This window comes from Ornithorhynchus anatinus, chromosome X1 (genome assembly GCF_004115215.2).
Source record: "Ornithorhynchus anatinus isolate Pmale09 chromosome X1, mOrnAna1.pri.v4, whole genome shotgun sequence".
NCBI lineage: Eukaryota > Metazoa > Chordata > Mammalia > Monotremata > Ornithorhynchidae > Ornithorhynchus > Ornithorhynchus anatinus.
Genome location: NC_041749.1, coordinates 69,509,232 through 69,533,351, shown reverse-complemented (window position 1 = coordinate 69,533,351; position 24,120 = coordinate 69,509,232).

Genomic DNA, 24,120 nt, shown 5'->3' with positions numbered 1-24,120 from the left:
ATATACACATAGTATTAGATGCTTTAGAGCACATGATAAAAGTAGAAGACATGATCCCTGCCCTTCAGTTAACAATCTAAAGGGGGAGACAGGCAAACACTGATATACCCACAATGGGAACAAGAGGGAAATCATAACTACAACTGGTAAAAAGAATACTAAGTTCCAGCCAAAGGAGTAAGTGAATGAATAAGCAGAATAAATCAACCAGAATATGCATCAGTGCTAAGGGTGGACTGATAGGACGGTTGATTCAAGGTATGAGGATTAGGCAGGGGATGCCTCTTGGAAGAAGTGGTTTAGAAAGGTCTTGGAAGTGTGTAGGGAAATGGTTTGGTATGGGAGAGGAAGCTTCATGCACGGGGAAGGGAATGAGTAATGGGTTGGAGTGCAAAGCTTAGATGGGAAATTAGCTTGGGAGGACCAAAGAGTGTGAGCAAGGGTGTAGCTGGATCAGAGAACAGAAAGGTGAGAAGGAGAAGGCTAGTTGGAAGCTTAGACTCCAATGGTCAGGAGTTTGAGTTTGGTGCAGAGAGAAATGGGTAGTAATGGGAGATTTCTGAGGAGTGGAGTGGAAGTATTTTGAATGGAATTTTAGGAAGATGATCTGGACAGTGGAATATAGGATATACTGAAGCAGGGAGAGGTTGGAATCAGAGAGACTGGGGAGGAGAGGGAAACAGTAGTCAAACAGGAGGTGATGGGGGCTTGGACCAAGGAGGTTGCTGAAAGGGTAGAGAAAAAGGGGAAAATCTGAGAATTACTTTGGTGAAAAACCCAATAAGGGACTCCCCCAAGTACTTCGTACCATGCTCTGCAGAGATTAAGTGCACAATATATAGAATTGATTGATTTGGGCTCAGAGTAAATACGGGAGGGGAAAGAAAGAGAGAATTAAAGATGACGGGGTGGGGAGCTTCTAGGACAGGGAATTTGGTGAGGCTGTCAGCCACAATGGGAAAGGTAGGAGCAGGCTTAGGAGGGAAGATGTGAACTTTCATTTTAAAGATGCTGGCCTTAGTTTTAAGGAGGTGTACTGGAGGAAGGAGGAAAAGTGAAATAAGGCCAATGAGAAGTCTGAGCTGTAGAGGAGGATCTGAATAGATTCATCTGCAGAGAGGCTGTAGCTGACGCCATGAGGAAATGAAATCCCTTGAGAAAGTGAAGGTAGAGTCAGAAGAGTAGAGGACCTAGATCAGGGCCTTGGGAGACACCCACAGTTACAGGGTAAGGAGAGGAAGAAGACCCAGCTAAAGAAACTGCGAAGAAAGAGTAAAAGAAAATAAATGGCATGGGATCAGGTGATATCAGATATAAAAACTTTAAATGAAGACTCTAAGTTCAATTGTTAGGCTCTACCACCTAGAAAGCTTTCACAGCTTATGCACTTTCTTGCTTATTGATCTTAAGAGTTGACTGACCGTATTTTTATGTGCAAATACACAATTGTTTAAACAATTTAATACAGAAGGATATCCATTTTGAATAGTCTGACTCACAATTAATAAAGATGACATTTTTAGATAAGATACTGCTGAATACTGTTTCACTGAACCATATGGTTTTGAATCACAATCACAATCTATGGCTCATAGTAGAACTGTATTAACTTGCATTTAGGTCTGGAAAATCTTGTGAGTTGTCAAATTTTCCATAATGGAAAAAAAGTTAAGAAAGATAAATTAAAAGGACAATTGTTCTTCCTTCTAGAAGGAGAGGAAGGTTGTGACTGCACACTGGAAGGCAAATTAATCAGTCACATGTGGGAAGTTTATGCTATTACAATTGCTAATTGGGAAACTAGCATGTCACATGCTCTGTGGATGGTAACAAGGTCTTCATGTTACTTGATGCCATTTAAATGAGAATTTTAAAGTGTTAAGTATGATCTAACTAGATGCCATTATGTAAACAATTTCCCAGCACTAAATATATATCTTAGAAGCATGCATTAAATGTCAATTCATCCATTTTGGAATGCAGTAATCTTGAACTCTTTCATTTGTACTAACCCAGGTTCTATTCAAAAGGACTTCAATAAGGGTACTGCCTTTTTCAGAATGGCAATGCCATTTTAGCCAGGTAGTTTTTACTGACTTAAAGTGAAAATTACATTGTTGAATTTCCATCTTCAGTGTTCAGAAAATCTTACTTGAAATGAACATAAATCTTTGAAGTCACAAGGGGCAAAAAATAGATGAAAAATACTACCTTTATAGTTCCCATAGGCCTATTCCACCTGGCTACTGCAAAAAATGACTAATAAAAACATGCAGAAAACTTTTACTATATGAAAGGACTGTAATATAATAACAATGTTGATGATCAGCCAGAACAAAAATACTGGGGAGCAAGTATTACTTGGCAGCTAAAAAGAGAGGCTGGAAGTCTTGGACCCCTTGTTTTGCTAGTTTTTCTATGAGATCCTGTGCTGGGCCTTCCATAAACTTTCATTTGTTCCAACTGTAAACTAAACAAACTGGTCATCTGTGATTGTGGGGGCAAAAGGATTAATCGATGCTTAGAAAGTCTTGTGAGACCCTGAACTGTAAAATGCTTTATGAACATTATTGTGTAAGACCCTAGAAGCTTTTAAAACCATTTCAGACTTTTTACAAGTGAAAAGTCCAACAGGCTTCAAAGGGTTGTATTATTGGCCCCATTTTTCAGATAAAGTATACCCATTTTGGGGGGAGGAGGAGTTATTTGTAAAGGAATGTCAAAAGCAGTCACTAACTATTCTTCTAGCACAAAGCTGTTCATTTAAAAAAGGTCAACTCGGATAGTTCTGGCGATTTTTTTCCTGAAATACATCTTCACTTCAAAATCTTTTACTAACATGAATAGAAAAACACTGACTTTGGAAATTACTACTCTAGGTACATAACTAATGCTATGCATACACAATCCAAAATAGCTAATGGAAAAGGTTAAGAGTTGGACTATGGTTTTGAAGCAGAGTTGAACAGCTGAGAATTCAAACTAAGGCAACATTGCCATTTCCTTGAATTTCCTTGAATTTCTGGCACCCAATCCCAGAATAAATGCTTCTGAGACTGAGTTAGGGGAGTATGAAATATTCTCCAAACTATCCACTCATTCACATTTAAACCAGAAGTTGTCCAATTCTCTTCCTGCACTGGGGGCAACACGCCAAAAGAAGAAAATTGTGGCCCTCCTTATGCACCTAAATGCCGAGTGAAGGATTGGAATCATTTCCCAACGATCTATGGGGCATGGCTCAAGGATAACTGGGGAAGAGCTGGCAGCAGTAGAGCTACAACATTCTAGCCAGCTCCTCCACAAGTAAATTCACTTCAGGATGGGTGTATTCCTTCCCTGTCGTGTGACCAGACTCTTTAAACAGATGTGGTATTTCTCCTCTCCAGCCAACTGTAGGCAAGGATGGAAGGGAGAATACAGGGGAAGAGGGAAGTGGGGGCCAGAAGGGTGTCCATATCTGGTTATCTCCCCCTTTCCCATGCAGAGGAGGTTAAATCCTTCTATATGCTAAGGAAAGAATAGAGTCCAATAATTCTTTGTAGCAAACCCTTCAAAAAACATAACCTTCATAAAATTATACTATGAAACATTAACTCATTTTCAGGAATTTTAGATCATACCACATTACCTAATAGCATATACAATAATAACGTGCAATTATTCAAAAACAAAATGGAGTGGTTTCACATACTAATATTTGGCAGGGTTGATAATTAGCTACAAATCATATAAATGTAACATTTCAGGAATAAAGGAATGCCTACATATCATAGCTTCTAAAAATTTAGGGATCCAGGTAGAAATAGAAAATTGGTTAATATATCAGCTAGGACATTTCTGCAGCACTTTGTGGTTTCAAACCTTTAAGTTTCAGCCTTGTGGAAGTTATATTTACATTCAATATAACTGGGTTATTGCTTTCAAGTGTTGGTCTTCATAACAGTGACTTAGAGACATCGTCTCAGGCACTTATCAGAAATATATATCTTGTGTGCCTTTACTCAAGGATTACAGTCCCATTTTCTTTGGATTATTTAGGACATTTTACATAACATATTATTCCCTTCTTCGGAGCAAGGTCCCCTCTTGACAGAAGGGTTCTATTCTTCTGTCATAAGTAATTATAAATGTACACCTTTGAAAAGATTCCCAATTTGAGGGGCATAATCTATTTCAGATAGTAAATCACAGAGACATCTCCATCCCCTGGGCAGCCAAAATATACAGCTCAGATTTATGACCTCTCACTCTGAATGCTCTATACCTGAAGAAAAATGGGGAAGCATCTCTTTTTCCCTGGGGCAACAGGAAATAAACAGACACCTTTGCTAGCAAAATCGGAATTGGCTTTATTTCAGTTTCTGCTGGCCTCCCAACTTCAGCCCAGTGCTCTTTCATCTTTGGTCCTGGCTCCAACAATATATTCTTTGTTTTCCACAATATCAGCCTGTGATGCACAGTAGGGAAGTTGTTTTCTCTAATAACTCATATTTAAAAGTTTAGCTCTCCACCATTTTATCCCCTCAATTCCCTCACAAATGGAGCTCAATTCTATTCTATTTTTGTCTTAATTCAATTCTGGGGACTGAAAAGGGCAAAAGTGGGGTAAACACAAATAGACCACATTGATGTTCTAGCTTACAACAGTGTTGCCCCACCAACTAACTCCATGAATCTGAATTTAGACAGCAGTTAACAAAGGGAACCAGATAGGAGCCTTCATTCCTGGTTCTCTCAGGATTGTCTTTATTGACTATCACAGTTGTACAAGGACTTCCTAATAGGGGTTGAATGTGTCACTTCGGTAACTCCCCCAGTCAATGGTAGAGCAACTGAGAAACTGTTCTTACAATCTTTTAGAAGTTTGGGGATGGGCCAAGGGACATTTCTTTGGATATATACTTATTTGTTGTTTGACATTAGGGACTTTGAGCATGCAAAATATTTATTGATGAGAGAGCTAAAACAGAGTATATACAAAAGATGTGTACCGGAAAGCGGCATGGGCCTAATATAATAGATAAATGGAAAATGGCAACACTGTGTCTGCCAACTTGCAAGCCTTTATACATCTACTTATTTTCATTTATGATGTACACCATCTTTTAACATTCCTACCTTGGATATTCAAATTTCCTGATGAACCCTTGCATTCCACTGGCTGTTCGCAAGAAGGAATGAAAGGTGGGCTGAACATATTTAACCAGTCCCTATAAAACAGAAATCAAATAAACAGCACATTAAGAATTTTTAATTTAACTGCTTAGTTCCTCCATGGATTGCTTATTTGATTGGGAAGTTTCCTTAAAGAAACATTAATTTTTATGATTTGGCAAAGTCAAATAACACTATGTCAAGATTTTAGCTGTTTATTATTATTAGTAATAATAATAATAGCATTTGCTAAACACTATGTGCCAAGCACTGTTCTAAGTACTGGGGTAGATAGATGGTAATCAACTTGTCCCACATGGGGATCACAGTGTTCATCCCCATTTTCCAGATGAGGTAATTGAGGCACAGAGAAGTTAAGTGACTTGCCCCAAGTCTCACAGCTGACAATTTGTGGAGCCAGTATTATAACCCAACCTCTGACTCCCAAGCCTGTGCTCTTTCCACTAAGCCATGCTGCTTCTCTAAAAAAAATATTTTCTATATAAATGTATATGAATAACAACTAGTCTTCTTAAAGAGTTATAGTGTATTGGTGAACATTTAGAGTGCTGTTCCCTCTCACAGAAGAAAAATAAAATTCAGTTTCATATGAACAACTGTGAAGTTCAAACATGTAAAATTGATACATTTTTGCCGAGATCATTTATACTTAAAATTCATTAAGCACCTACACATTTATAATACAGTATTAACTTACCAAATGAGAATCAGACCTAAATCTGATAAAATTATTTTGAACAAAAATCAGAATTTTGGCTGTAAAACCTTAGGTTTAGGATTTAATGAATTACATTGCTTAAAAAAATATAAAGCTCTAGACTTAGAACACTATGGAAAAATTCTCCAAACTGGGTGAATTTCCCACATTAATTTTCCACTGCCATGATCAATACTGTTATACAGCCACTGAGATCCTTATCTTCCCTCCCAAGCCCTGTCCTCTTCCTGACTTCCCTGTCACTGGATGGTACGACCATCCTTCCCGTCTCTCAAGCCCGCCACCTTGGTGTCATTCTTGACTCAGCTCTCTCATTCACCCCACACATCCAATCCGTCAACAAGGCCTGCCGGTCTCACCTTTACAATATTGCCAAGATCCGCCCTTTCCTCTCCATCCAAACGGCTATCTTACTGGTACAGGCTCTCATAATATCCCGGTTGGATTATTGTGTCAGCCTTCTCTTTGATCTCCCTTCCTTCTCTCTCTCCCCGCTCCAGTCTATTCTTCATTCTGCTGCCCGGATCATCTTCCTGCAGAAACGCTCTGGGCATGTCACTCCCCTCCTTAAAATCCTCCAGTGGTTGCCTATCAATCTCCGCACGAAACACAAACTGGACTTCAAGGCTCTCCATCACCTTGCCCCCTCCTACCTCTCCTTCCTTCTCTCTTTCTACTGCCCACCCCGCACGCTCTGCTCCTCTGCCATTCATCTCCTCACCGTCCCCCTTTCTCACCTATCCCACCGTCGACCCCTGGGCCACATCCTCCCACTGTCCTGGAATGCCCTCCTTCCTCACCTCCCCCAAACTAACTCTCTACCCCTCTTCAAAGCCCTACTGAGAGCTCACCTCCTCCAAGAGGCCTTCCCAGACTGAGCGTCCCCTTTTCCCTCTGCTCCCTCTCTGCCCCCCTTCACCTCCCCTCAGCTAAGCCCCTTTTCCCCCTTTCCCTCTGCTCCTCCCCCTCCCCCTCTCCCTCCCCCTCCCCTCAGCACTGTGCTCATTTGTATATATTTTTATTACCCTATTTATTTTGTTAATGAGGTATACATCCCCTTCACTCTATTTATTGCAATTAAGTTCTCTTGTTTTTGTCTGTCTCCCCCGATTAGACTGTAAGCCCATCAATGGGCAGGGATTGTCTCTATCTGTTGCTGAATTGTACATTCCAAGTGCTTAGTACAGTGCTCTGCACATAGTAAGCGCTCAATAAATACTATTGAATGAATGAACTTACCAATTTTGGAGGTCTAGAAACTAGACTCTCTGAAAGCTCCCAAATGCAGACAAAAAATATTTGACTGATTCCTCCTTGTGAAGAAGTTGACAATGTTTGAGTCCTCTGGGCCAAATATTAAACTCCCCTAGGGTGTTTGGATAATTTCTCAGTTAATCTAATTAGCAAATAGCTCTAGCTCACAGTCAGTCAAGAAGCTTCTTCTGAGGTCTGTTCTTAGAGCTACATCTTCAATATGTATGTGGTGTTCAGCAGAGCTGTACTGATAAAGTGATTAGGCAACAGTACTTCTTATAGCTTGGCTACAAAATATAACCTCATCTGATCAGCAAGCAGCTCTGCTCCTATACTTAATGATGATATTTGTTAAGCTCTTTCTATGTGCCAAGCACTGCTCTAAGCACTAGGAGGAATTATAAGGTTGTCCCACGTGGGGCTCACAGTCTTAATTCCCATTTTACAGATGAGGGAACTGAGGCACAGAGAAGTTAAATGATTTGCCCAAAGTCACACAGTTGACAAGTGGTGGAGTCGGGATTAGATCCCATGATCTCTGACTCCCAAGCCCATGTTCTTTCCATTGAGTCAAGCTGCTTCTCTTGAATGTAAACATGACCAGAGTTAATTGTGCTGTTACCTCTTTCCTGGGACCTATTACCTTCTTGTGTCTTTTTGTGGGATAATGCAAAACCCTTCAAATTTTAGCAAGATTTGCTCTTTTCCTAATGTGATTGCTAACAGTTTTCTCCCCCTTCCTAAGGGAGAGAGCCCACTGTATAATTACTCAATACACCCTTGCTAGGCAGTCCTGTTGCTTAGAAAAGTGCCATATTTTAAGTCCCCTATTTTTAAGCAGAACATATCTTTGTCTGTGGTAATTTCCCAAAAACTTAGTACAGTGCATCTGGTAGTCTGTAAACTCCATGAGGACAGGGATCACTTTTTTTCTTTAATGGTATTTGTTAGGTGCTTACCTTTGTGCCAGGCACTGTAGTAAGCACTGGGGTAGGCATAAAATAGTCAGGTTGGACACAGTCCCTGTCCCACAAAGAGCTCATAGTCTACTTACTCTATTGAACTCTCCCAAGTGCTTAGTACAGTGACCTGCACACAGTTAAGTGTTAAATAAGTACCACTGATTGACTGATTGCACCCAGTGGGAGCTCAACACAGACTATTAACATTTCACTAACTGGCACTTCCCACACCTCAACTACATTCAATTTCAGAGATATTATTTGTCCGACTGCACACGGAATGCTGAGGGTCATGGAGGAGCAAATAATTTACTTTAGTCATTTCTACTTTCTGTGTTTTCTGCTAGCTGTGCCAGTAGATCTCAACTCCCTGAAGGCATTAGGAGCCAGATCCCCAGGTTTCCATTTGGGAATCAATTGTCTTTGCTGCTACAGTTTTTGAAACAGGTCTACCAGCCTTGCCAACTCCAGGTCTAAAACAAAACACTTAGAGCTTTTGAACAGGGCTAAAAAGATCCAAGTTTTGTTCCATTATCCATTTTCAAAGCCCCATTTCACTTGCCATATCTTATTTTTGCCCCCATCCTCAAAATACAAAGTTGTCCCCTAGAGCCAGGCCCACAGTGGAGAATTTGGTTCCGTCCTTTCTATAATGTTGGTGGCAGCAATTTTTGTCAATGGAAAATGCATCCAACTTTATCAGTGGATTGAAGATGAATTAAATGAAATATAGGACAATAATTTGGGCTTAAGTGCATTCACCATTCATTTGATCGTATTTATTGAGTGCTTACTGTGTGCAGAGCACTGTACTAAGCGCTTGGAAAGTACAATTCAGCAACAGAGACAATCCCTGCCCACAATGGGTTAGAGACTTACCAAAAGTATAATTCACTTTGCAAGTATAGAAGTGGCTTTAATGTGATAACTACCTCTAAATATGTAACTCTATCTTTAGAGATACCTTTTTCTTTCTGCTCCCGCTACCTCCAGCTATCAATAGACTGCAGACAGTGAAATTGAGCATGGTGCACACGATGTGTAATTGAATTTAATAAGCTGAAGAAACCAGAATATATTTGTCGTGGATTCTGATGTTAATAGGGCATTTTCTGATAACCACCTTTTATTTAGTTCATCTAATTACAACTGCCTAAAAAGTTCTGCCTCAACAAAAAAAAAATAAGGTTACCTACAAATTGCTAGCATGGGGACATCGTTATTCACTGAAAATGATGGTGTAAAGAAATTCAGTCAAACTAAGGGGAAAATGGTGAAATCATTCCTTGAAATCCCCACTACAAATCAGAAAAATCACATTGTCTTCATGTTAACTTTAAAATTTAAATATTGCATTTGTAGATGCTACAAAAGCATTTGACAGCAATTAGTAGACCTGGGTTTTGGCCACTACTCAGCATATTTGATTGTCCAGAGAAGTTCATCCAAATACTACTCTACTAGGTCTTTCTGACAATTTCACCATTACCATTGGAATAAAGCAGGGCTGTGAGTTAGGGCCAGTACTGTTCAAGGCTATTTTTATGCTTGACGATGCAAGGAATTTGGAAGCTGGTGGAAAAATATGCTTTTAATCCTCCAGAAACTCAACTAAGCAGCCTTTGAGCATCACTGAAAGGCTGAGAAAATCCTCCAGGTCCTGCTTGATTCTGATGACTGTGCTTCTGTGGCATGTACATGGACATGCACACACACACACACACACACAGATGATTATGAATCATTTCACAGTATGCACGATGCTATGGACTGATAACATGACTGAAAATCAAGATTAGGTACCGATCTAAATCTACACACAACCAAAAATGTTCATAACACAGTGCTACCACTGAGCTGAACAATCTCATCTAATTGGTAGGACAGAGTGAAGGTGCAAGTGGAAGAGTCTTCACTGAGTGCTCCAAATCCCCTCACCTCTGGGTACCTGTTCAAGGGACCTTGTCTCCAAGAGTTTTCCCTGTGAGTTTGGCCTGAATATTGATGCTTTACTGATCACTGGCCAACTTTTGCATTTCATCAGTGCTTGACTCAATTATCTCTGAATGAAAGTTTTCTTCCAAGTAGCCAGAATCAAGCCAGAATCAGATCCACCGTTCTCAGAAATCAGCCTTTTTTTTTTTTCATATTCTAGGACCATGACATCTCTTAGATCCACCATCCTACATGAGAGACCACTGACCTGAGTCTTCATGCAGAAACCCTAACTCAATCTAAGAACCCAATAGCCTCAAGCATAATAATCTCAATCAAGATCAGGATCAGCAATGCAGTCTCAGACACCTGACAGTAGCAAACAGCTACTCAACACCTTATTTCTGGGAATAATCTGGGCAGATGCTCTGTTATCCAGGTGGAAGGTCTCACACCTAAAGAAAAAAGACCCAAAGCAACTGGTCCCTCCAGGAAGTGAAACTTAATATCAAAATTTTAGACTGAGGATCCAGCCCTTCCAGCCCTTTGCTGGAGTAAACACAATATTGTACAGGAAATAAGGAAGGGAAACTTGCTCCATGGTCCAAAACAATAGACCCAGATGGTGAGTAAAGGGCCTAGCTAATGGCAACCTCCCTAACAGGGGCACAAAATATTATTACAAATGCTCTGAGCAGACAAGCCATAAATTCATATGAATGACCAATCAGCAACATGATAACCAATACTCTATTCTTCTGGTGTGTGGGGCAGTACCATGGAAAATAGCATAGCCCCAGCATTCTGTTCATGTCTTCCAACCTCATGCACATCAAACTTGAGTGCCTTCATCATCTCTTGAACCAAGGGCCTACTCTATGCCTTTACCCACTGCTTTCCTTAATCTCACAAACCAGCAAACTGCCTTCTTTATGGGGAGACAAAGACCTTAATCATCCTGATTCCCCACTCCGGCCCACACAACACTGGTTTCCCACTATCTTGAATTTAGTGACAGATGGCCCATTAAGGCTCATCTTGGATCCGGATTGCTCACTCTGGACTGAGAACAAATATGCCACCCAGACTCTGAATCGCCATCCTTCTGACCTTGGCTCTTGGGGAGGCAACACCTGCAAACACCTTAAAATTACTCCCTACAAGAAAAAGAAAGAAAAAAAGAAAGAAAAGTGTGCATTTCTTGGTAGCCTGGGGTCCTTCCCTTTAACTGAAGGCCTTCTTGAGCTCTTCATCTTGTGGAGTCCATTCACAAAACGATACCTAGTAAAGTTCATTGGACAGCTATCTTGGTTCAGTTGAAAAACAAAAATCAAGGGCACTAACTTTTCACTTTGAGCATAGGGGCTTTATGATGACCAGCTCCACTAGCTCTCAAATTTAGGAGAGGGAGGAGGAAGTCAGGAGATTCATTTTGTGGTGCCCCTCCCTGAGGGTAGGGTAAAGACTTCATTGAGCCAATCAGAAAGAGGGATTGGGGAGTAAGTTGGGGGAGCAGATAGTTGGAGGAAGAAGACCCCCAGCCATCTTGGAGGTGAGAGGTTGTGAGATGTGTGCCCGGGAGAGCAGGACACAAGGAAAGCCTGTGCTGCAGATCCTGGACAGATAGAGGGCACAGGGAGGGATGAGAGACTGCCCTGGATTAGGGTTTGGATACTCTGGAGGTTTGGGGATCAGCTCTTTCAAAAGAGCACCCTGTTACAAAAAAAGGAGAGTCTTACCTAGTTTGGGGCTGATTAAACCCCATGACCTATATCTCATGCTCACATACAAAAGGCACCCTCAATCAATAGTATTTATTAGACATCTGCTATGTACATAGCACTATACTAATTGCTTGGGAAAGTACAGTAGAATTAGAAGACATAATCATTGCCATCAAGGATCAAGAGAAGCAGTATTACCTAGTGGAAAGAGCACGGGTCTGGGAGTCAGAGGACAGCTCTACCACTTGTTGCTGAGTGACCTTGGGCAAGTCCCTTCACTTCTCTATGCCTCAGTTACCTCATCTGTAAAATGGGGATTAAGACTGTGAGCCCTACGTAGGACAGGGACTGTGTCCAACCCAATTATCTTGTATCAACCCCAGTGCTTAGTACAGTGCCTGGTACATAGTAAACGCTTAACAAATACCATTAAAAAAAAAAAACAACCCCCCCCAAAAAAAACCTTGATTATCCTGTATTTACTCCAGTGCTGTGTACAGTTCTTGATACATAGTAAGTGCTTAATTACTTTAATAATGATTATTATTACTATTTGTATCTTTACACTGAATATCAACATCTCCCACTTTGAGTGGAACCCAAAAAGAGGGAGTTGACTTGAAGAGCAACATTTGCAGGAGAAGGATCTAGTTTCCACCTAGCCAGGCCTAGGACTTGTTCCATTAGCTCAGCTCTAGAGCTTTGGCAGCTTTGAGTCAAGTGACATCCACAGAAGGGATGGCAAATTTTCTGAGCTGAGGAAACTCACTCCTTTGGAAAACCAGGTTTACTACACTGTCCTTCTTGTGTATCTGGGCAGTTTGATTTTAGTTCCCTAACTGAACTACCCTGCTCTTGTTTATACTGAATGTCACCCTGCTTCATTTTGACCACTCATACTGTTTCTGTCTCAATATTGTTGTCTCTCTCTCCATATTTCAAATGCATGCCCACATCCCCAACTGAGAAAGAAACACAGTGTGGAAACCAGAACTTCTCAGATTGTAAAATCCTTGAAGAATAATAATGATAATATTAATGATAATGACTACAACTGTGGTATTTGTTAGAGCTTATTCCTGCACTGTAGTAAACTCTGGGGTAGATGCAAACTAATCAGGTGCAACACAGTCCCTGTCCCACATTGGATTAACAGTCTAAGGGGCAAAGAGCACAAATATTTAATCCCCATTTTACAGATGAGGAAATGAAGGCACTAAGAAGATAAAGTCACCCAGCAAGCAAGTGACAGAACTAGAATTAGAACACAGGTCTCCTGACTCCCAGACCTGTGCTCTTTCCACTAGACCATTCATTCATTCAATCATATTTATTAAGCGCTTACTGTGTGCAGAATACTGTACTAAGCACTTGGAAGAGTACAATACAACAACAGTTACATTCCCTGCCTACAACGAGCTTATAGACTAGAGGGGAGGAGACAGACATCAGTACAAATAAATAAAATTACAGATATGCATATAACTGCTGTGGGGTTGGAGGGGAGAGCAAAGGGAGCAAGTCAGGGTGACATAGAAGCGAGTGAGAGATGAGGAAAAATGCTTCTCCTGATCCTTGAGGGCAATGATCATGTCTTTTAATTCTACTGTACTTTCCCAAGGAATCAGTACAGCGCTATGTATGCAGCAGATATTTAATAAATACTATTGATTGAAGGTGCCTTTTGTATATGAGCATGAGATATAGGTCATGGGGTTTAATCAGCTCCAAACTAGGTAAGACTCTCCTTTTTTTGTAAGAGGGTGCTCTTTTGAAAGAGTCACACCAATGATCATCTAAGGTGTCTGTGTGCTGGAAACACAACCACTGCAATTTCTCCCTCAAATTTTGCCTCATATATTTGTTTTTCCACTGTTGATGCACATGCTATTGTTTCCACATCATCTGTTCCTGGTAAATGCACACAATCTGGGGTGAATCTAGGGACACACACCTGCTCTTTTACAGCCAAGACAGAAAAACCTAATTTTCTGCCTCACAAAACAGAACACTGGTGCAGAAATTCACTTAGTACAATTGGAGAGTAAATTCACCCCTCACCCCCATCCCCTGCCCATATATATACATTTCAACTCTTTATTGTAAGCACACAAAAGGTACCTTTTAACAGCCTATTTTAAACCAAAGGCTCATCCCCTTTTTGGTGTTAGGCAACCAGATTAAGATGCCTGAAGGGTTTCTGAAAAATGTCCTGGTATTTGATGGGATTGTGAAATGTTGGGTTTTTTTTGCCAGGAAGCCAAGTTTGAGAGGTCAATAAAAGGCTCAAATTAGAGCTCTTTTTCCCACCAACTCTTCCCCTAAATCATTGATCTATTCTTAAAAAATATAAAAAATAAGAGTTGCAGTCTCAAAAAGCTCACGGACCACTTTATCATGAAAATACCATTTTTAAAATTTTAATTAGCCCTTTGTACTGCTTAGATATATGCAGAGAGAGCTTTGCACACAGAATGCTCCAGTTTGTTCTCTTGGGATTTCCCACACTGCTTGCCCTGATTATGACCCTTGACAATAAACAAAAATGAACAGAACACAGTTCCTTTCAGATGCTCAACTGCTTACAGAAATTCAAGAAGCTAATTGAGTACACTCTGTTATATTAAATGTTTTATATATTTGCAATCATGCTGAATATCTTTTCTTTCTGGCAATACTTTCCCTGAGATCAAGAAGATCTTGTTGACACATAGTATCCTGCGATCATTTCCAAGATTCATGACCCACTAACTGTGGTAGGTGATTTGATGGTGGAGACACAAATCAAGAAATCAGCCAACAAATTCAACTGCAAAGGGTGAGCATCAATATTATATGTCCCTAAAACATCTTGGAAAGTGACACTATTTCCTTCCTTTCACAGTCTTTTTCTAGCCCCCTTTGTCCCCTTGCTTGAATATGTTTGATGTTTCTGAATTTCTATCTTTTGCCTTCACGCCTTAGAAAAACAAATTCATTTAGTAAAAACTGACATAGTAGGTCATATGTAAAGGTTTCGTCTCTGTGGTAACTTGGGGAATACTTAAGCAGAGCTGTGAAAAGTGAAATTTCATCTTTATATTTCATCTCCAAAATTTCAGGAAGGCAGTAAGCCATTTCTTCCATACTTTCAGAGCCTGAGAAACAAAGGGATAAAATGTATAACTCCTCAGAGAGACATTCATTCATTCATTCAATAGTATTTATTGAGCGCTTACTACGTGCAGAGCACTGTACTAAGTGCTTGGAATGAACAAGTCGGCAACAGATAGAGACAGTCCCTGCTTACAGTCTAATCCGGGGAGAGAGACAGGCAAGAACAATGGCAATAAATAGAGTCAAGGGGAAGACCATCTCCTAAAAACAATGGCAACTAAAACAATGGCAAGAGACTTTACACCTCTTGGGTCTTAATGATGGAAAAGACCACAGGGAATGAGGGTAGTCTTATCATTCAGGCCTTTTCAAGATTCAGTGTGCAGTGTAAATGTACTTCAAATCCCAACAGATGTATGTGCCTGGCTCAGAAAGAATAACTTTCAATTAACTTCCAGTGTAAATAATTTAATACTTCATATTTTCCTGATCTTTCGATCTACCCCATGCTGTTAATAATAATAATGTTGGTATTTGTTAAGCGCTTACTATGTGCAGATCACTGTTCTAAGCGCTGGGGTAGACACAGGGGAATCAGGTTGTCCCACGTGGGGCTCACAGTCTTAGTCCCCATTTTACAGATGAGGTAACTGAGGCACAGAGAAGTTAAGTGACTTGCCCACAGTCACACAGTTGACAAATGGCAGAGCTGGGATTTGAACTCATGACCTCTGACTTCAAAGCCCATGCTCTTTCCACTGAGCCACGCTGCTTCTCTAAATAATAATGTTGGTATTTGTTAAGCGCTTACTATGTGCAGAGCACTGTTCTAAGCGCTGGGGTAGACACAAGGGAATCAGGTTGTCCCACGTGGGGCTCACAGTTTTCATCCCCATTTTATAGATGAGGTAACTGAGGCACAGAGAAGTGAAGTGACTTGCCCACAGTCACACAGCTGACCAGTGGCGGAGCTGGGATTCGAACCCATGACCTCTGACTCCAGAGCCCGGGCTCTTTCCACTGAGCCACACTGCTTGATGCAGAAGTAACATGTACTATATATATGCTATTCATCATTGTGTATGCTATGAGCTGTAAAAGAAACAAAAAATCCTTAGAAAAGAAATGAAGTTCCACTTTCTTCAGGATTAAGATATCAATTCTGTCAGCAAAATGGATTGGATAAATGTTTTTATTAATTCTGCCAGTAAATCACCAGAAGTCTTTGTTAAATAAATGGTACGACCATCCTTCCTGTCTCTCAAGCCCACAACCTTGGTGTCATCCTTGACTCAGAACTCTCATTCACCCCACACATCCAATCCGTCACCAAGGCCTGCTGGTCTCACCTTTATAATATCGCCAAGATCCACCCTTTCCTCTCCATCAAAATGGCTATCTTACTGATACAGGATCTCATAATATCCCGTCTGGATTATTGTGTCAGCTTTCTCTCTGATCTCCCTTCTTTCTGTCCCTCCCCGCTCCAGTCTACTCTTCATTCTGCTGTCCGGCTTATCTTCCTGCAGAAACGCTCTGGGCATGTCACTCCCCTTCTTAAAAACCTCCGGTGGTTGCCTATCAACCTCTGCACACCAAAAAAACTTCTTACTCTAGGCTTCGAGGCTCTCCATCACCTTGCCCCCTCCTACCTCTCTTCTCTTCTCTCTTTCTACTGCCCACCCCGCATGCTCCGCTCCTCTGCCGCCCATCTCCTCACCGTCCCCCATTCTCACCTATCCCGCCGTCGACCCCTGGGCCACGTCCTCCCGCTGTGCTGGAATACTCTCCCTCCTCACCTCCGCCAAACTAACTCTCTTCCCCTCTTCAAAGCCCTACTGAGAGCTTACCTCCTCCAAGAGGCCTTCCCAGACTGAGCTTCCCCTTTTCCCTCTGCTCCCTCTGCTGCCTCTCTGCCCCCCCCTTCACCTCCCCTCAGCTAAGCCCCCTTTCCCCCCTTTCCCTCTGCTCCTCCACTTCTCCCTTACCCTCCTCTCATCACTGTGCTCATTGGCTCATTTGTATATATTTTTATTACCCTATTTATTTTGTTAATGAGATGTACATCCCCTTGATACTATTTATTGCTATTGTTTTTGTCTGTCTGTCTCCCCCGATTAGACTGTAAGCCTGTCAATGGGCAGGGATTGTCTCTATCGGTTGCCAAATTGTACATTCCAAGTGCTTAGTACAGTGCTCTGCACATAGTAAGCGCTCAATAAATACTATTGAATGAATGGTGAATGAAATAAATATACTGTAACTTTCTTGACTAACTTAGTATCACAATGTCTTTTCCAAATTGTAGAGTAGGACTCATCAATCCACTGCTGAAATAAATGCCTTGACCTCTCTCTTTCTCTGCAGTCTCCTCTTGCCATCTCTATTTGGATGTTCCACAGACGTCTCAGATTTAACACAAGTCATCTTCCTACACAACCCCTCTCCTCCCTGTAAATTTCCCATCACTGTAGATACCACCACCATCCTTTCTGTCTCACAAGCAAATAGTCTTGGCATTATCCACAATTGATGTCTCCATATCCTCTTCTGGCCTGGAACACCCTCCCTCCTCAAATTAGCAAAAGAATCACTCTTCACCCTTCAAAGCCCTACTGAAGGTGCACCTCCTCCAAGAGGCCTTCCCAAATTAAGCCCCCCTTTTCCTCAGCTCCCCCTCCCTTCTGCATCACCTAGATTCACCCTCTTTGCTCTTCCCCCCTGGCCTGCCCCACCACACTTATGTATATATCTATATGTGTATATATGTATCTATATATGTATATATCTATAATTCTATTTATTTATAATGATGCCTGTTTACCTGTTTTGATGTCTGTCTCCCCCCCTCTGGACTACAAGCCCAGTGTGGGCAGGGATTGTCTCTCATAATTGCTGAATTGTACTTTCAAAGTGCTCAATAAATAAAATTGGATGAATGAATAAATGAACCCATATATTCAATTGGTCACCTAATCCTGTCAGTTCTACTGTTACAACTTCTCTAAAAATCACCCATTCCTCTGCATCCAAACTGTTACCATGCATGGTCCAAGTGCTTATTATACCCTGACTCAACTACTGCAAGAGTTCCTTGCTGATCTCCCTGATTCCAGCTTTTCACCCTCTCCAGTCCTTATTACACTGTGTTGCTCAGGTCATTTTTCTAAAGAAAAATTGTTCTGCACACGTCTTCCCACTCTTCAAAATCCTCCTATGATTCTCCCATCCATCTCTGGATCAAACAGAAACTCCTTACCATTGGCCTAAGGCCCTCAATCTGATCTCTCCTTCCTACCTAAGCATGCAAGTCTCCCACTGTAACCCAGCCTGCACACTTTGCTTCTCTAATGCCAACCTACTCACTGCACCTCAACCTTGCCTCTCTCACTGTTAATCCCTTGCACACGTCATCCCTCTGGCCTGGAATTCCTTCCCCCTTCATATCTGACAGACTACTATTCTTCCCATCTTCAAAGCCCTCCTAAAAATTTGTCTCCTCCAAGAAGCCCTCCCCAACTTCACTTCTCCACCCTATTCGCCCTCTCTTTTGCATTGCCTGTGCACTTAGGTCTGTGCCCCATAAGCAGTTTGATATCCCACCCCCAGCACTTAGGTGCATATTCTTATACTCTGCTGCTTCCCCCATTTGTAATTTATTGTAATGCCTTTCTCCTCCACTGGATTGTAAATTCCTTGATAGCAGGAATTGTGTCTTACCAAACCCTACGGTACTGTACTCTCCCAAGTGCTTAGTACAGTAAGCACTCAAAAAATACCATTGATTGATTAAGTAACCTCTGGGACACACTAAGGCAACTATTCCTGGCTGGTAAACTACCCAGCACTTTTTATGAAGTTAAAGGGAAACTTATGTTCTCATAGATAAGGACTGACTCTCACTAATCAATTGAGTTTTACTGAGTGCTTATTCTGTGCAGAGCTCTGTACTACTACTACTAATAATTATGGCATTTGTTAAGCACTTACTATGTGTAAAGCACTGTTCTAAGCGCTGGGGTATATACACGGTATTCAGGTTGTCCCACATAGGGCTCACAGTCTTCATCCCCATTTTACAGATGAGGGAACTGAGGCCCAGAGAAGTTAAGTGACTTGCCCAAGCTCACACAGCTGACAAGTGGCGGAGCTGGGATTAGAACCATGACCTCTGACTCCCAAGCCCATGCTCTTTCCACTGAGCCACACTGCTTCTCTACTAGACACTTGGAAAAGGACAAGAGTTGGTAGACATGATCCTTGCTCTCAAGGACATTACAATCTAGTGTGAGCAGGGAACATGTCAACCAATTCTGTTATATCGTACTCTTTCAAGCACTTTAGTACAGTTTTCTGCACACTATATGCACTCAATGAATGATTCAGTGATTGGAGGATCTCACAATCTGCAGCTGTTACCATCAGCTGCTCTATGCTCAACTAAAATGGGGCAGTGCAGAAAAACATTTTAAAGACAGCAAAGAAGTCTGAAACACAGTACAGATGCTAATACTGGAAGTCAGCATCAGTAATATGCATTAGTGAAGATAGGGATTGTTGCCCTCAATCAGAGGCTTTGGGAAGATGGTAAGACAGGTGCTTCAAGTGGTAAACACATCTGCACGGCGCATGACCAACTTTATGTAAACAGCATGTGGGATGGATTGTAAGTTGTGCATGAATGTTTTCTGTCACATGGGCATTCACAGTCAGGATCTTACTGTCAGTAACATCATCTTCAAATATGAAGGAAGGCCTGTATAAGGGAAGTTAAAAAATATCTATGTCCAAGGGACATCATAAAGCTTCATGAGTTAATGTATGCAGGTGCTTGGAAATCCTCCATGAAAAGCAGAAAAAAATAAAACATTCTTTCTCTAATACACAGCAGGCACTGGCTCTTGTCACACATCAGTAACACCTGATAGAAGCAAGTTGTCGGAAGAAAATGGTAACTGAGCTGAAATCTTCAATGTCAAGTTTTAATAGATAGCAAAGATTTAAGTTGACTGATACACCTTGAACAAAAGGCTTATAATGGAAAAGCTGACACGTGGTTTACCAAAAGGGGCTGAGAGAGGCTTTAAACACATACAAAACATTCAGCCTCTTGGGATTTCCAGTCCCAGGGAGTACCAGAAAGTTGAGGTGAGCATACGGTTACTTAAAAATTCAGTTTAGTTCCAGTTTCAAAGCTTTCTGGAAAGTAAGGACCCCAGAGGACTTTTGGAGCAATGACTCATTTATCCTTCACCTCACAATGACAGGAGTAGGGGAATCATTTTGGGGTGAAATTCTTAAAGAAGCATTCAGTTTATCTCCTTAGAACAGAAAAACTAATCAAGCACTCACTGTCTGATTAATTAGAAACATTTTCTTCATTCTATCAAGACCTAGAGCTATAATCAATTCAATCAACATGCAAAGAGCCCTCTCTATGGCCTTCTTGGTAGCAAAGTTGAATGTTAAACAGAAGAGGCTGCCAGCCCAATGTCAGAAGGCCATGGATAGGCTCTCTTAATGAGAACTCTTTTTCCCAAATGTTCACACTTGGGCTATTTCATGCTAATGCTCTGACCCTTTCATACTCTATATTCTGTGAAGAATTTTATAGACATATAGTGTTTTCGACTTATCACCTTTTGTCTGGTTGTACTTTCATAGTTTTTTTCTACTTGGGCTGTGAATTTAGGATATTTTCAATAAGTTATACTGAAAATAATTACTGAGAAAGATCTCACAATAGATCATGTTAAAGAAAATGAAACTCATTTTTTTAAAGTTGCAGCAATCCAACTAGTTGAGAGATTATTTGCAAAAAATCAAGAGAATACTTATATTCCTCACTCTTTAGAAATGGACTAATTTCTAGCAAGCCACTCACTGTATTTTTACACCAATCTGATTAGTGTAGGAAAAATCTGAAAATTCAATTTGTTTCTTATACATGCATATGCATTGAGGCAGCACAGCTATTAAATGTCAAGTTCATTATTAATGGTTTATTTTTAATAGCAGAATTACTCAATTTTTGATTTGCTTATATAAAGATGCTTTTCTTCTTGTTTTCTCTCCCTAACTCTTTTTCCTCTCTTTTCTTCCTGTGTTTTTGTAATGTTGCTTTCCTCTCTCTTTCTGCCCTGAAGGCTTGTCCGAAGCCTCTCGCCTTCTCTTTCTCTCTTGCTCATCTTTATTTTATTTTCCTTTTAATTTCTTCCTTCCATCCAGGGGTGCCAACTTTTCATTTTGGGTGAGGGGGTGGATTTGGGATTGATTTTTAGGGGAAGGGGCATTAAGGGGGCAGAACATTAGGGCTGAAGCAATGAGCAGTGGGATTTTGAGGGGTAAGCTGGGGTAAAGAGAGGGCAAAGAAGAAAAGAGTGGGGAGGAAAAGAGAAGGGAAAAATGTGCTGGAAGAGGAGGGATTTTAGGAGATCTTTGAAAGTGAGGAGAGTTGTGGTCTCTTGGGATAGTGGGGGAAGGAGTTCCATGCTGGTGGAAGAGTGTAAGCAAGAGAATGGAGGCAACTGAGTTGAGAGTGAGCTACAGCTAGAAGGTTGGCTTGGGAGGAACATAGGGAGTGAACTGGAGATTAGTGGATGAAGAGGACTGATATTAAAATGGGGAAAATTGGAGGAGAGTCTTGAAGCCAGTCAAGAGGAGGGAAATGAGGCAGAGAAAAATGAGAAGCAGCGTGGCATAGTGGAATAAGCATGGGCCTGGAAGTCAGAGGACCTGGGTTCTAATCTTGGCTCTGTCACTTGCCTGCTATGTATAATTGCCTTGGGGAAGTTACCTAACCTTTCTGTGTCTCAGTCTCCTCATCTGTAAAATGAGAATTCAATACCTATTCTCTCTCCAATTAGGGTCAGGGACTGTGTCCAACTGATCATTTTATATCTATCCCAGTGCATAGTACAGTGTTTAGTGCACAAATACTTAACAAGTACAACAATCATTATTATTACTATCAATAATAATATTAATAATACTAATAATAGTAAATGAGAAGTCACTGGAGTGTTTTGATGTGAAGGGAGATGTGATTTGAGTGACACTTCAAAAAGATAATATTTGCAGCAGTGTAGTAGAGATTGAAGAGGAGAAGAAGCTGGAGACAGGTAGACCAGTGAGGAGACGACAAATAGTCTAGCCATATCATAAGAGAGTGTACCAAGGTGGTAGCAGCCTGAGAAGGAAGGGATGTTTTGTAAAGAGAACTGGCAGGATTTAGCAGTAGCTTGAATGAGAGAGTTGAAAGATATTGAGAAGTTGCAGATGACACCCAGGATGACACCCAGGTTCTGGGTTTCTGGGACTGGCAAGATTGTGGCATCAATAGAGATGTGAAAATTGGAAGAAGGAGATGGTTAAGGAGGGAAGATGAGTAGCTCAGTTTGGGACAAATTAAGTTGGAGGTGCTGGCAGAACATCCAAGTGGAGATAGCCTAGAGGCAAGAGGAAATGTGGGACTCTAGGTTAGAGTCTATTACTAACTACTTCTACTAACTCTATGTTAGGTGAGAGTTTGGGAGTGTATACTTAGATTTGGGAGACATCCACAAAGAGGTGGTAGCTGAATCCCTGTGAGTGGCTGATCTACTTGAGAGAGTGGGTGTAGGGTGAGATGAGTAGGGAACCCAAAACAGAGCCTTGCCAGTACAGAATAATTAATAGACATGATCCTTACTTATGTGACAAATTGTCACCTTCACCATATCTGCACACTAATTCCCCTTTCCTTTCCCTGTTTAGATGCACCTTTTTCTATGTTCATTCATTCAGTCATTCATTCAATCATATTTATTGAGCACTGTACTAAGTGTTTGGGCAAGTACAATACAACAATAAGCAGAGACAGTCCCGGCCCACAATGAACTTACAGTCTAGAGGGGGGAGACAGACATTAATACAAATAAATAAATTGTAGATATGTACATAAGTGCTGTGGGGCTGGGAGCGGGGAAGAACATGGGGAGCAAGTCAGGCTGATGCCGAAGGGAGTGGGAGAAAAGGAAAAGGGGGGAAGGCATCTTGAAGGTGATGTGCCTTAAATAAGGCTTTGAAGAGGGCTAGAGTAATTGTTTGTTGGATTTGAGGAGGGAGGGTGTTCCAGGCCAGAGGCAGGATGTAGGCCAGGGGTCAGCGGTGAGACAGGCGAGAGCAAGGCACAGTTAGAAGGTTAGCACTAAGGGAGTGAAGTGTGCGGGCTGGGTTGTAGAAGGAGAGTAGCAAGGTGAGGTAGGAGGGGGCAAGGTGGTGAAGTGCTTTAAAGCCAATTGTGAGGAGTTTTTATTTGATGTGGAGTGGGATAAGCAACTACTGGAGTTTTTTTGAGGAGCTGGGTGACATGTCCTGAAAACTTTTGCAGAAAAATGATCCAGGCATCAGAGTGAAGTATGGACTGGAGTGGGGAGAGACAGGAGGAAGCTGGGAGGTCAGCAAGGAAGCTGATACAGTAATCCAGGCGGAATAGGATGAGTGACTGTATTAACATGGTAGCAGTTTGGATTGGAGAGGAAAGGGCAGATTTCAGTGATGTTATGAGGGTGGGACTGACAGGATTTAGTGATGGACTGAATATTTGGGTTGAATGAGAGAGAGGAGTCAAGGATAATGCCAAGGTTACAGGCTTGTGAGAGAGGAAGGATGGTGGTGCCATCTACAGTGATGGGAAAGTCAGAGGGAGGACAGGGTTTGAGTGGGAAGAAAAGGAGTTCAGTTTTGGACATGTTAGGCTTGAGGTGATGGGAGGATATACAAGTAGAGATGTCATGAAGGCAAGAGGAAATGTGAGACTGCAAAGAGGGAGAGAGATCAGGGCTGGAGATGTAGACTTGAGTGTCATCTGCATAAGAGGTAGTAGTTGAAGCCATGGGAGTGAATGAGTTTTCCCAGAGAGTGGGTGTAGATGGAGAATAGAAGGAGACCAAGAACTGAACCTTGAGGGACCCCCACATCGAGGGGTTGGGAGGCAGAGGAGGGGCCCATGAAGGAGATTGAGAATGAATGTCCTGAAAGATCAAAGGAGATAAGGGGGTGTTCCGCAGTGTCAAAGGCAGCTGAGAGATCAAGGAGGATTAGGATGGAGTAGAGGCCATTGGATTTGGCAAGGAGGAGATCATCGGTGACCTTTGATAGGGCAGTTTCTGTGGATCGAAGGAGATGGAAGTCAGATTGGAGGGGCTCAAGGAGACAATTGGAGGAGAGGAATTTGAGACAGCAGGTGTAGACCACCCGCTCAAGGAGTTTG